The sequence below is a fragment of the Alligator sinensis genome, unplaced genomic scaffold (genome assembly GCF_000455745.1).
Source record: "Alligator sinensis unplaced genomic scaffold, ASM45574v1 scaffold919_1, whole genome shotgun sequence".
Taxonomy (NCBI): Eukaryota; Metazoa; Chordata; order Crocodylia; family Alligatoridae; genus Alligator; species Alligator sinensis.
This window is the reverse complement of record NW_005842191.1, coordinates 1,211,524-1,224,334: the sequence shown is the minus strand read 5'-3', so window position 1 is coordinate 1,224,334 and position 12,811 is coordinate 1,211,524. Positions and strand designations below refer to the sequence as shown.

General features: G+C 43.6%; 1 long non-coding RNA gene across 1 annotated transcript; it reads left to right on the top strand.

Moving 5' to 3' along the window:
• The first annotated feature begins 5,536 nt into the window (after positions 1-5,536).
• LOC102368209 lies at positions 5,537-7,504 on the top strand. The gene is made up of 3 exons (XR_324164.3): positions 5,537-5,667; positions 6,200-6,339; positions 7,177-7,504. It is a non-coding gene; the product is annotated as an uncharacterized LOC102368209 (long non-coding RNA).
• The last annotated feature ends 5,307 nt before the right edge of the window (positions 7,505-12,811 follow it).

The window sequence follows — 12,811 nt, the reverse complement described above, 5'->3', positions numbered from 1 at the left end:
TCACCATGGAGTTCTCAATCTGCCCCCACACACTTTCCCCCTGTACACTTACTTGCAGGGAGCTGCTCTCCACACTGCTCAGCTGTGGTCTGGGCCATATGGGGCCGCACTCAGGCACATGGCACCCCCTGAGTCTCTCTCCTGACAGCCCCAAGCAGGCTAGAATGCTGCCCACCTGTAAAGGGAAACCTGCCATTTCCCACGGGAACCCAGGCACCTGGGGGCCCCTGATTGGCCCGTGTGTTAATCTGCCTATCCCCCCACAGCATCTGCAGCTGACCATTGTTTCTTCAAGCAATTCTCTTTAGCCTCCACTTGCCTACTTCACAGTGAGGTGCACCTTTCTGTATTGTTCGTGTGTTGCCTAAGGTTTATGCAGCCTTGTAATCCTGTCTAGTTCAGCATGTTCAGTTTTTTCCTCCAGATTCTGCAGCCTGACATTTATTATCTCAGCTGCTTGGCACATTCTAATTGCCTTTTCCAAATTAAGCTCAGGATCCCCTAGCAGTCTTTCCAGAGGATGTATCTCTTATACCCAATATTATTTGGTCTCTGATCATGGACTCTTTTAGGTCTCCGAAGTTGTATGTCTGGCTCAGCGGTCTGAGGTCTTTGACAAACTTGTCTATTGTCTTGCATTCTTTCTGCTCTCATGTGGAAATTATATCATTTAAAGGTTTAATTTTGTTTGGGTATACGATATTCGTCAAACTTTTTTATTACTCTGCCATAGCTTTTCTGTTCTGCTTCTGACAGTTATAAGCTATTACAAAGAAACAGAGCTTCTGGGCCTGCTATATTAAAAAAAATAGCTACCTTGAGTGGATCTTCCTTCTCTGTAGTTCCATTGGCTGCAATATATATGGTGAAGCTCTGCTTAAATTGCTTCCAATTTTCTGCTATGTTGTTGGACAGCTTTAACTCCTCTGGAATTCTGAGATGCTCCATTTTTTGGTCTTTCTTAGCACCCCATTCGTGGTACCATGTGTTATTCTCATAAGACCAAGGAGTTAAGCTTATAAACATAGCCGGAAGGGGAAAAAAATATTGGGGGGAGGCTGAGTGCTCACTGCCCCCCCAGCAGGTAAGTCTGTGGAGGAAGAAGTTGGGGAAGAGGGAAGGGCCATGGGCTGCTGGTCACAGCCCGCCGCGCGCCCCCGAGGGCCTCGGACCGCTCCCGGCCTGCACACCCTGGGGCAGCTTGCCATGTGCCAGAGTGCACGTGCATGGGTGTTCCCTGGGGACAAGTAGCAGTGGCACAACTATGAGCCGCTGATGTTTGTCTCTGGGGAAAGGCACGTGCACACTCATCTGGATGCACCCATGGTCACTTAACACCTCTAAGAATCAGGCCTTAACCTAGAAACTTGTCTCCAGCCCCAGCCTTGCTTATTCCTATGTGCCTAACTCATAATAACCTCACTAAACTATGATTATCTGTGAATTCTATGACTCACTCTTATGCTTTTATGCTTACTTGTATATTTGTAAATATGCTGATTTGTAAATTACTTGGACCCTTTGTGTCAATCACAGTTGTCAGTGGGATTTGAAAGTAGAGTCTTCAGCACCCAAACCACATTCTCTTACCAATACAGCTAAAGGAGAACTCTTTCGGTTTAAGCAATGAGCAGCCACTAGAGGGAGGCCAAATGACACTGAGACCATACCTGTAAGTTTTCCCTGTTCAGTAAATAAGAATCAGAACAGCACCTAGCATTTTCTTATCCACAGATCTCAAGCAGTTTCCGGGGGAGGGCAGTGTCATTATCCCTGTTTTGCAAATGGAGAAACACTTGTCCAAATTCACCCAGTAAACCAGCAGCAGAAACAGACACTGAACCAAGGGCCCACTGGTTGCAGTTCTGTGCACTGTGTATCTGTTTTCCACAGTAATGGGTATCTTTATCAGTGGTGCTATTTTCTAGCCAACTGCCTACACCAATTCCACAAGTATCTGCAGAGATCAAACTCTGGACCTTGGACTCTGGACTCACACGAAGTTTGCTAGGCTCCATGGAACTTGCACGCAGGGAAGGGGTTCATTGAGGGATCGCGCTCGGCGACGGGGAGAGGCCAGAGGTTGATCAGACCCCTATAGCCTTCTTAGGGTACACGCTGGGTCCGTTAGGTTCCGCAGCGCTTAGAGTTCTTCACGAGACATGAAGTCCTCTTCCTCCAGATGGCTGTGGAGTCCTCCAACTTGGGCAGAAACCGCTCATGGAGTCCTCCAACTTGGGCGGAAACCGCTCAGCCCTTTTATCGGGCTACCAAGCCAATCGCTAGCCGCCACGTGGGAATAATTTAGAACTGGCCAATAGTGGGACACAAATTTGCATGCGGGTGGCGGGAATTTCTTTGCACCGGGGTTTTCTCTTTGCAACTGAGAAATGCACCTTGCAAAGAAAGCTCCTCGTGGCGGGAAATAATTTAGCAGTGCCGAAGCGCGCACACACAAAATCACACCCTTGGGTTGTGACACAGGGAAGGTAGGGGAAGCTGCAGCCAGTACCTGGGCTGGCCCCAGAAGCTTTACCTGGGGTTCTGGGAACCTCCTGGGGCTCCAACAGCAGCAATCCATCGCACGCAGTCTGGCAGCAGCCGAGTATGACTCCTTGCTTTTCCTGCATGGACTCTTCTGAAGTGACCACTTCTTCTTGGGTATAGGACATTAGTTGTCATGTGTCCTTTTTCTGCTGAGAGCAGATGTTCTAAGAGGTCTGAAGGATTGTCTGTCCTCCAGTTAACCTCTTGCATACTGGAAAATCCACAGTCTGATGCCTTGGACAAAGCCAGAGACAAAGAAGATATAGATGCACTAAGTCCCATCCTTGGAACCTCAGGAGCCTGCTACAACTGCATGCCTTGCCTCTCATTCCCAAAATAGGTGGTCACTTCAGGTTCATGATCTGCAAGTTAAGTTCCATCCTTTCAAGTGTCCTCTTGTCTTTCTCCTCCCACTGCTGTATGGAAGCCCTAAAGTCTTCTCTTCTTCAGTGCAGCTCCCTCAGGATTTCTTTGACTCCCCTTGGATGATGAGCACATAATGACACAATTCTTTTCCCCTAGGCTGGGGGGAGGTCTGATGCTGCTCTCATTCTTAGCCTGCACAGTCGAAGAAACACCACTGCCCAAGAATTGCAGTACAAATGATGAACAAAGATGTTAGTCATGTGTTTCAGAACTGAAAGAGATGCAACCCCGCACCATCATCACTGTGCCCAAGGCCACAAACCAACACTTTTCTTACATCTGGAGAGTTTTGCAAGCTCACTCTTTCAGCTCTACTGCCTGTGGTCTACAGCTCAAAATGGCTCTGGGAGACAGCCATTCATGTAAGAGTAAGTTCAATTCATATTACTTTGAATGACAGTGTACCTATATCCGGTATGCAGGGATTAAACTCAGTGGGATCCAACATTTATACCAGTGGGAGCCAACATTTTGGGCAGGCATGCTGCAAATTAAGCCCTACACTTTCCCTGATTGTCACTCCAATTCCCTTCCTCTTCCCCTGCCTGATCTGCTGTTCTGCTTTCTGCTCCCTGCACTATCTTGAGCTGTGTTTCCTGCCCCTCCATGACCTCCTGCATACCACATGCAGAAGCTGCCCATGCCACTTGTTGCATGTATGCTGCAGGTTGGCTACCCCTGATTTATACAGTGCCCAGGAGTGGGAGAATCACAGTGTTTGGTTGGGCCTATGACCTCGGAGAACTCTAGAATCAATCTCTTTTCAGCTCCACAGAACCTTGAAGACATTTCCCTTAAAGTCCACAACAGAAAAGGAAGGTACTTTTCCAACAAAATCTGCAGTGGAACATTTCAAGTCTTTAGTAACAGAACTTCACAGTTTAGAGAGGAAAGGTCTTGTGTGCTATGAGTATCCTTCAGATAAGTTTACCCTCCCCATGAACTTGATAGACTGACTGGATTTTCTGATAAGACAGAAATTCACCATCTTCACTTTCCAAGATTGGCAAAATATCAGGGCAAATGCTGACCTGCTGGAGTGAGGTATTTCAGGGCAGTGTAACACCACCCAACAGCCTTCTTATCATCACCCCAGCAGCTGTACTGAGAACTACTAGTAGGCACTTAGGAATGAGAAAAGGAAAACACAAAGCATATGCACCCCCACCCCTCAAAAAAGCCAGCAGCTTCATGTTTTCATTTCCTTTGACTGCTCATGGTTCACCAGTCCATCAGGGACCAGTTCTCCCACAACAAACCCTGCATTATCCCCACTTCTCCCAATCACCACCACCACATGAGAGCCTCAGATAGTGAGGGGAGAGCACTCACTCAGAGACAACTGCAAAAATAATAGTGTCCTTGGTCTGTTATTTCTTGTTACTTGTGCAGTAAGAAATATGGGGCTGATGACATGTGCACTAGTGCTCTAGGGGGGGTCTGTTAGTAAGAACAAAGCCCATGAGTTCTGTGGTGTCTCCTGTTCCTTGTCAGTATGATTGTTAAGTGTCCTGGTTCTGCCATAAGGTTCAGCTCAAGTAACAGAAAAGAAATGTGAATTACAGGTTTCATCCTCCTGACCCCCTGACAACACTGGGTCCAAAGCTAGTGAATGCCCAAGGTTGCAAAGCTTAGTACCATTTGTTTAAATATGTTTATTTTTGGTTTTTGATGTACTCTTTCCAAGTACTTATAAGAATTTTGCTGTCTTCTCTGATTCAGGTAGTCCACCTGTCAGTGGGCATTGGTAATGTTGATAATGATTACATATACTGAACTTAGATTGACCACAAACAGCTCTTATAGGTCCACCCAGCCTCCTGCCTGGTGGAGTACAGGGACCCAGCCCCCTGACAAGGAAACACAGGGATTTTTTGGTAAACTCATGTGAAAACACTCTCCAGTGAGCAACTCCATTCCATCTGCATTAGGAAACCTGGAAGCACCTACATGCAGCCTAGGGCAGGGGTACACTACATGTGCACTCAAGCCCACATCTTTGGGGTGCCCTGCAGCTCTCCTGGGGCATGACCTTAGTGGATAATAGATGGCCAGTAAGCCTGTACTCAACAGCACTCTTGCATGTGTTTTATAAGGAACTCAAAGCATTCCGGCACCACTTCAGTGGCATACACCCAGATAAGAACACAACTGAATGAGCCTGAGTGAACCCAAACATAGTCTTGACCTTCCAAAGACCTGAATTCAACTCTTCTGTTCTGTGGATTAATATCATCCCCTGCTGTAGTATTGACCTGAGAATTCTACATCTGATGGATCAAAATACTTTTTATATGGGGTTAGTTTACCATGACAAGCTTACATGTGTTTAGCTGAAAGGATTTTTCTAACCCTGGAAGCTCACATGCCACAAGCCTGCAAAGGCTTATGTACCTGCACAAGGGATTTCATGTAGCCAGCAACAATGACTTTGGTGTGACCACTCATATATGAAATTCCTGTGTGTAAGTCAGATATAGGAACTTCTGTCTCTTTAATTGAAAACAGAGAGCCTGTGGGGGTGGGGGTGGGGGAGGTCAATATAAACAGCAGGTGAAGTCAATGAGACAGGCTTATTGTCCTGTTAATATATCCCTCCTCTCTGAGAGCAACAAGTAGTAGCTCAGGACAAAAACCATCTGCTACTCTCTTTTGACTAGTGGGCTTCTTGTTTGGTGGTTACTATTCTTTCAGGTAAGCTTTTTTAGTTATAAAGAACATTTAATTTGCAATTACTTTATCTTATAGAGGGTTCTTATACTATGTTTATCATTGCAGTAGCTGGGTGTCTTCTAGCATTGTATTCAGCAACATTATTTGAACTTATGTCTCTAGCTAGATGTTCATAGGAATGAACTTAAAATACCCCATTAATTGTATTGGTGTCAGAGCTGGTACTAACCTAAGCTACTTGGCTTAAGATGTAGCTTTACTTTTCTTACTTCTAGGGGTTCCTTCCTCCTCCCTACCCTGGCTGTATTAAGATATCATAAACTGTCTTGTATTCCCCCAGGGGTACATGTACTACATCTGAGGGGTGTAGGAGAAACTGTGTAATGGCAGATTTAATTTTCATTCTAACTGGCATTTAAGGGGCTAAAATGAACATGCTGGTAGCAATATGGGCAGCTGATAAGTCTGGAAGGGGGTACACAAGAAATAAACTTGGGAAGCTCTGTACTACAGGCTTGCAAGTTCTAACTGACCTCTACCTTGTTGATGGTAGGAATGCAACTATCCTTAATTCCCCTTCCAAGAAAGCAGACTTTCTCTCTCAAAGCCAGAGACAATCTCTTGAGCCTCAGACTCTACAGTGGGAAGAAGAAGGAGAGCTACTCTACCTATATATATAAAGTCCTAACTCAAGTAAGTCTTACTTTCTGATAGCCAAAACTAGTGATGTTTAGGTTAAGGTCTGAAGCTGGGGATTAGCAGTTCTTTGAATTGCATCTTTCCTCAAACAATTACTTCAAGTCAATGAAGGACAAAGTGTGGGTGGTGCATGTCAAGATTCCTTTGCAGCTCTGTTTAGACATGGAAATACAAGTCTGTAGTAGGACTTGCCCTATTTCTCATTGGCCAAATGATTTCAGTGCCCCTACCAACTCTTTGGAGTAATGATTGCCCTACATTAAGAGGCTAAAATGTTCTAATTTCAGTAGGTGTTGGAGGCCTACAACACTACAAGGTTGAGTGACCAGCTTCACTACAAATGTTTACCTCCTTAAATTTTAAGCAATTTGCCAATATGGTACACCAAAACTTTCTCTCAGGTCTTAAAAAAATTTTTTTTTTTATTAATGCTGTTAGTTCTTCCTATAACCCTGCCTGAAGAAGTAATTACTCTTATTCAATTTTACTGTAATATTTTTAATGTAGAAATAGTAAGATACTGAGGGCAACAGGATCTCTTTCCATTCCTTTTTAAAGCATCGATGCTAGTACTGAGGCCCCTCCAGAAAGCACCTTTTAGGGGTTGGGAGTTAAGAGTATATGTGAAAACTAGTATAGTTTACTAGTAGCTACACTTTCCCACAGTGTAGAAGCTTAATCTTGTTCCTAAGTCCTTTAACACTTAAGCAGGGATCCTGGGTCTTAAGATCCTGAGATCTAGCTGGGATACAGTGGTTTTTTGCTTTGGTTGGTAGGCAAGAACATCCCATTTATGCCAGGATCTGATATTGATACTCCCTTCTCTGACAGACTGAGGACATGGGGGTCTTCTGCTGGGTGGCTGATGCTCTGAAATCTCTGAACAAGCCCTATCTGTTCGGGAAAGTAGCTTTAGAGGCTGCCAGGCTGTCTCACTACAAAAAAAGAAGCCTTATTGCCCAGAAGGAGGTCCATGCTGCAATGAAGCTGGTACTTCTGAGTGAGCTCTCCGAGCAAGACTTGTCTCAAACAATTAAAGCAGTAACTAAGTAAACTGGTTCAAAATAAACTGTTCAATATGTGTAACTTTTTTAACATTTTATGGAGATGTAACTTTAATGTATCTATTTGATTTGTAATAAAGTGTTTGTCTGATGTCTCTGAGGCTCTACTGTTCTAGCCATAAATTCTGCACACTTGCAGGGTTGGCGGGGAGTGGAAGAAGGTAAAACCTTCTTTTCCTAGAGTTTCGGAAAAGCAGAACTCATGGTTTAGTAAGCTTAATTTTGTGGCCCAGAGGATGGAGAGGCAGCAGCTTCCCATTGTCCTGCTGCAGCAAGATTGCTACAGCACTAAACAATAGTAGCTAGCTAACCCCATTGGCAGGATGTTACCTAGCTTGCTATTATGCTACACAGGCATTGCCAATCAAGGTCAATTACACCTATAGCAGCAGCCCCTGGAATACTAACCAGCTATTAGTTGAAAAACACTCTGTCCTTGTAACACCACTTTCCATACTAACTACTAGCAAAAATTCCTAATAGGATGATAAGAACCTTCTAACATAGCTTTAGTAAAGCTAACAACTTGCGCTTTTTTTTACTACAATCTTGCACAGGAGCTGCATGTTACCATATAAGCTAAAATAAAGTCAACTACATTCCTTTAAACTTCTTTCAGTTCTCTTCTACTTCTGTTCAAATAGAAATCTTGACACAATCTCCTAAGTTTCCTACAGGAGAAGGGGTTCTGATTTAGAGCCTGCCTTTGGTAAAGGTCTGCCAATTTTTGTTTATTTTTTAAAGGGGGGGGGCAGGAAATAATAAAGAGTCAGCTGCTGGTAATGTACAATTAATTCTGTGTGGAATGGATATTTCTATATAGGACATAAATTACTTGATCAGTTGCTTCTAACAATTAGAAGTCAAGGGTCGGTTGGTCTGTCTTGTTGCATGCTCCTAGGAGCATGCAACAATTGAATAGCTTTGTCAGTGTCCTCGCTGTCCAGTCTGTGAGCTTCACAGTCATACTGCTAAGGGGATTCCTTCCTGGTCTGTACCTCTCTTTTTACCCTGTCCAAGTTCAGACTGCTCCAGAGTGGCATTCTGTGCTGAGACTAGTGTAATCTCTACTAAAAACTACCTAGTAGGGAGTAAGTGGAGTTTCTCAGTGTTACTGTGTTTGTGGCAAAGCAAGGTTCTAAGTGAGATCACCAGTTATGCTAGCCCTCAATTTTCCACAGACTTCCCCTACCATTTTTTCATGTCTACTGTTAATAACATAATAAAACCCTAAAGTGAAATGTGATCTTTATATAATAGCTAATACTGTGTGATTTTATGTTAGCAGTAGAAAAGTGTGATCAGAGATAATACTGTGAAGGGATAATGGAGCTATTTTCAGCCAATTTTAATAATTGACAGTATTTGGGGTTCTGGTACAGTTTTTGTATACAGATTCTTCCAACTTTCTTAGGCCCTGACCTGCAATTTTTAAGAATATAGTTGCTACAGTAGATGGATTACACTAATGTTAAGTGGGACTAGAAGCAGGGAAGTAAACCATGCCCCTGGGAGATGGTTTCATGAGAGAAGAATATGTCTGCATTAGGATATTGTGTCTATTCCTCGACTTAGTGTTTCAAGTTGCAACGTTTAGCACTTACAAAATTTATAAATTGACACCCTGTTCATAAGTGACGGGGGAGCACAGGCCTGTCCCCACTGCCGACACTGCCAGTGGCATCAGTGGGTGCTTGGCATGCCCCCGGCCCCTGCAGTGGCAGAGGGTCGGTCCCCCAGTGGCACTTCCATGCTTGGCAATTGGCCACTAAGGCCCCCCCTGCTCAGCAATCGGGTAACCCCTGTTTTAACTTTCTGATGTCAGTTTCAATTTTACAACGTTTGATCTGACGCGACACCACACTAGTGGCGCCCATTTCCCTGGAGAACATCTGTCCAAACTTCGTTGGACGCTTTCTTTAAGAAAGCAGACAAGACTCCTGAGAAGACTCCAGCCAAGAACCCTTCAAAAAGTCCAGCAAAGTCACCTCAAAGAAGTCCTTCCAAATCGATAAGACTTATATTTACAATATAAATACATTTATGTAGCTATATTACTCATCTATAATTGATTGAGTACAAAATTCTGGGTTATTTTTGGTGAAAATAGGGTATCAGGCTTTGGTTCAGGAACCAATCCCCCATTTATAACTTTTTCCTATGGGGGAAAATCAGTTCTGAGTTATAACATTTCAACTTAATAGGTGGTTTGCAAGAACCAATTGTGTCACAAGTCCGAGGACTGCCTGTATCTTCATTTTATCTTCCTAATTACTTGCTTATTTGACCTAGCACTGTGGTAGGACAGACTCTCAGTCATTAAAAAATTGTATTCTCAACCTTTTTTGTGAAACAGAAAATTCTGAACCCTATGTTACAGCTGGGGAGCTGAGGTTTAGGGCAGATTTAAATGACTTGCTCAACTGCACACAGTAAGTCTGTAGCTGAGGCAGCAGTTGAATGCAGGTCACTGATTACAGTCACAGTGCTTTCCTTGTGGAAATAGTCCCTTAAACACATTCTTAGCTCTTAAGTGTGCATGCTGTACCAAACACAAATAAGTTGGTTAGCAGGTGCAACACCATACTTGCCTTTTTTTTTTTTTTTTTTTTAATAGCAATTTTCCCTTGCTCTTCTAAGCAACTCAAATTAAAAAAAAAAAAAAAAAAAAAAAAAAAAAAAAAAAAAACAACAACAAACCAGTTAGTTCCCAGCAAAACATTATGGTTATAAAATCATTGTTTTGTTTTTTGTATTTTAATCTATTAGACAGTTCACAGTACAGATAGGAAAACACTGCCCCAAGGGGTGTGAATGCACCATTTTAAACAGGACCTAAATAGAATACAGGAGACTCTTGGTAAAAGACACAGTTGATGGTAACAGGCCTGTGCAATTACTCAGCCATGGTAAGTGTGCATGTCCCTAGTTATGCTGTTCAAGGCATTTGCTTTGTTATCTCTATTCTTGCAAATGACCTGGGGAAAGTGGATGTTTAGGAAAGTCTTGAATGAAGCAAGGGTGTTTGTGAAAGGTTGCTCACTTAAGAGCTGCTTAGGTACTTTTGGCAGAGGGGAAAGAAACAAAAACTATGACCACTTGTAATCATAGTTGCAGGCTGCACTAGGCCAGGCATTTATGCTAAATATTAGATGTTTGCCTTAATGATTAGGTTTAAGATCATGGGATGGAAGATGATGAACTACATGAGACTATATACGTTACTGAAATCACTCCAGTGAAGCCCTGGATTTACTGGTGGGGTAAGTTTTGGCAGTGGTGTTGGCAAAACAATGAGGCATCGGCAAAGTGGAAGGGAAGATCTGCCATCACACATTCTGCATACAGGCTAAGGACAGAAATTACAAATAAACTGGTATAAGGGATCAGAGTACAGTTCAAATCTATAACGCAACACAAGTGCATATAAACCACTTTCAAAATGTTTGAAACCAGTTTAAGATAAACCCGGATGGATGTAGTATCAGATTTAACTGACTTCGGTTAAATCAGTTTATTGAAGCTCTGTCCCAGATCCTTTCCAGGTTCAAATTAACTCAGTCCCCCAGCATCCTAGGATGGTTTGCACCTCCCCTGTAAACCCCTCCTTCCCAGGGTGGGTGTGCTAGCCTTGGCCCAAGCTGTCTGTTCCAGCTGAACAAGAAATCATGCTCCAGTGCTCCTCAGCTTCTGGCTTGGGTCCCTGCAGGCATGTGGCTGCATTTCTGGAATCAAAAGTAAGTGTCTGTTCACTTGCATATTGGTTCAATCTAAGCAGCTTAAACTAACCTGCAAAGATTGAATTGATTCAACCTCAGGCTTTTTGATTGTCTGTACTTAACCACAGACAATCAATCAGCAAGTTTTGGAATGTAAGGAGACCCACCCTGACAGTCTCTCCCATTGCGGCTAAGTACAAACAGTCAAAAAGCCCAAGGCTGAATCGACTCAGTCGTTGCAGGTTAGTCTAAGATGCAGAGATTAAACTGAGAAACAACTGGACAGACATTCGGTTTTGATTCAGGAAATGCAGCCATATACCAGCAGTGGTTCCAACCAGAAGCCTGGGGGAGTGAGGGGGCACTAAAGAACAGCTCTCTGGCACGTAGTCAGCATGGGCTGTGTGTGTGCTTCCTCTTCCTGCTGCCCCTGAGGTCTCTGAGATTTGCAGGCCAGAGTTACAGCAGTAGGACTCTGCACAGTTGCTCGTTACTTCCTCTTCCTGCTTCCATGTGTCTCTGGGATTTGTAGTCCACAGTTACAGCCAGCAGTAAGTTTTTTAGCAGGGCAGGTCAGCTGTGCACTTGGGGGGGAGAAGGGAAGTTTAATCCCCCTCCCTGGCCCCAGACTCCAGCAGGGTTTTGCTTGGGCAGTCCCTGCTTTCCACTTCCTGCAACCATTCTCTGCTGGATCCCAGCCCAGCCCAGGGCTGGAAAGCATACTGGGATGCAAGGGGACTGTGATTTAACTTGAACCAGGAAGGGGTCCAGGGCAGAAGTTTCATAAACCGGTTTGACCCAAACCAGTTAAGTCTGATACTACATTCACCCAGGTTTAACTTAAACCAGTTTCAGCCATTTTGGAACTGTTTATGTCCACTGAACTTCTGTCCTGTTACAGGCTTAAACCAGTTTCTGACTACTTAAGCCAGTTTGTGTGTAACTTCTGTCCCTAGCCTGAAAGATCATGTAAGCTGGGATACCATGGAACTCCCCTCTTCCTCCCTCCCTCCCTCCCCAACAAAAGCCCATGAAACAGCTTCAACAGTGCAGGCAAGTGAAATTTAGAGACTTGTTCTTCACATACTGTGAAGGGGATAAGAGAGAGGGCTCCAATTAATGTCTTAGACTTTGATTTTACAAACATTAGCCCATTGTATTGCCTTATTGCCACACAACGGCTTTTTATTTCAGATCTGATTTTAAATTGATTCTCTCCTTTGCACATTATAAACACAAACAGTTTTAAAGGCTACAAAATTTCTCAGTAAACTATTTCAGGTTAGACAGAGCAAACTCTTTCAGAACATGGACTTGGAACATCTTGTACCACTGTTATGAGAGGGGGGGATTGCAAAATGCAGGAAAATTACATTAAATGAATAAACCAAAAGGCACACATGCATGTACTACACACACAGGCACACATAACACAGGGAGATTTTCTGTCTAATGGAGGAGGCTAATCTGGGAGTCCCAAAATACTGAAGATCACATGGAATTCAAAGCTCCAACCCTTCTTCATTTTACTTACGTGAGTAGTTTCACTACAACTAAAAATCCAAACTAAAACTAAAAATCTAAATCCTTTACACACAGTGGGGTGAACTGAGGGGTGATTTGAAGAGGATGTAGTAGGGGAGCTAAGCATTCAGATGCAAAAATCGGGAGTTACGTATTGGT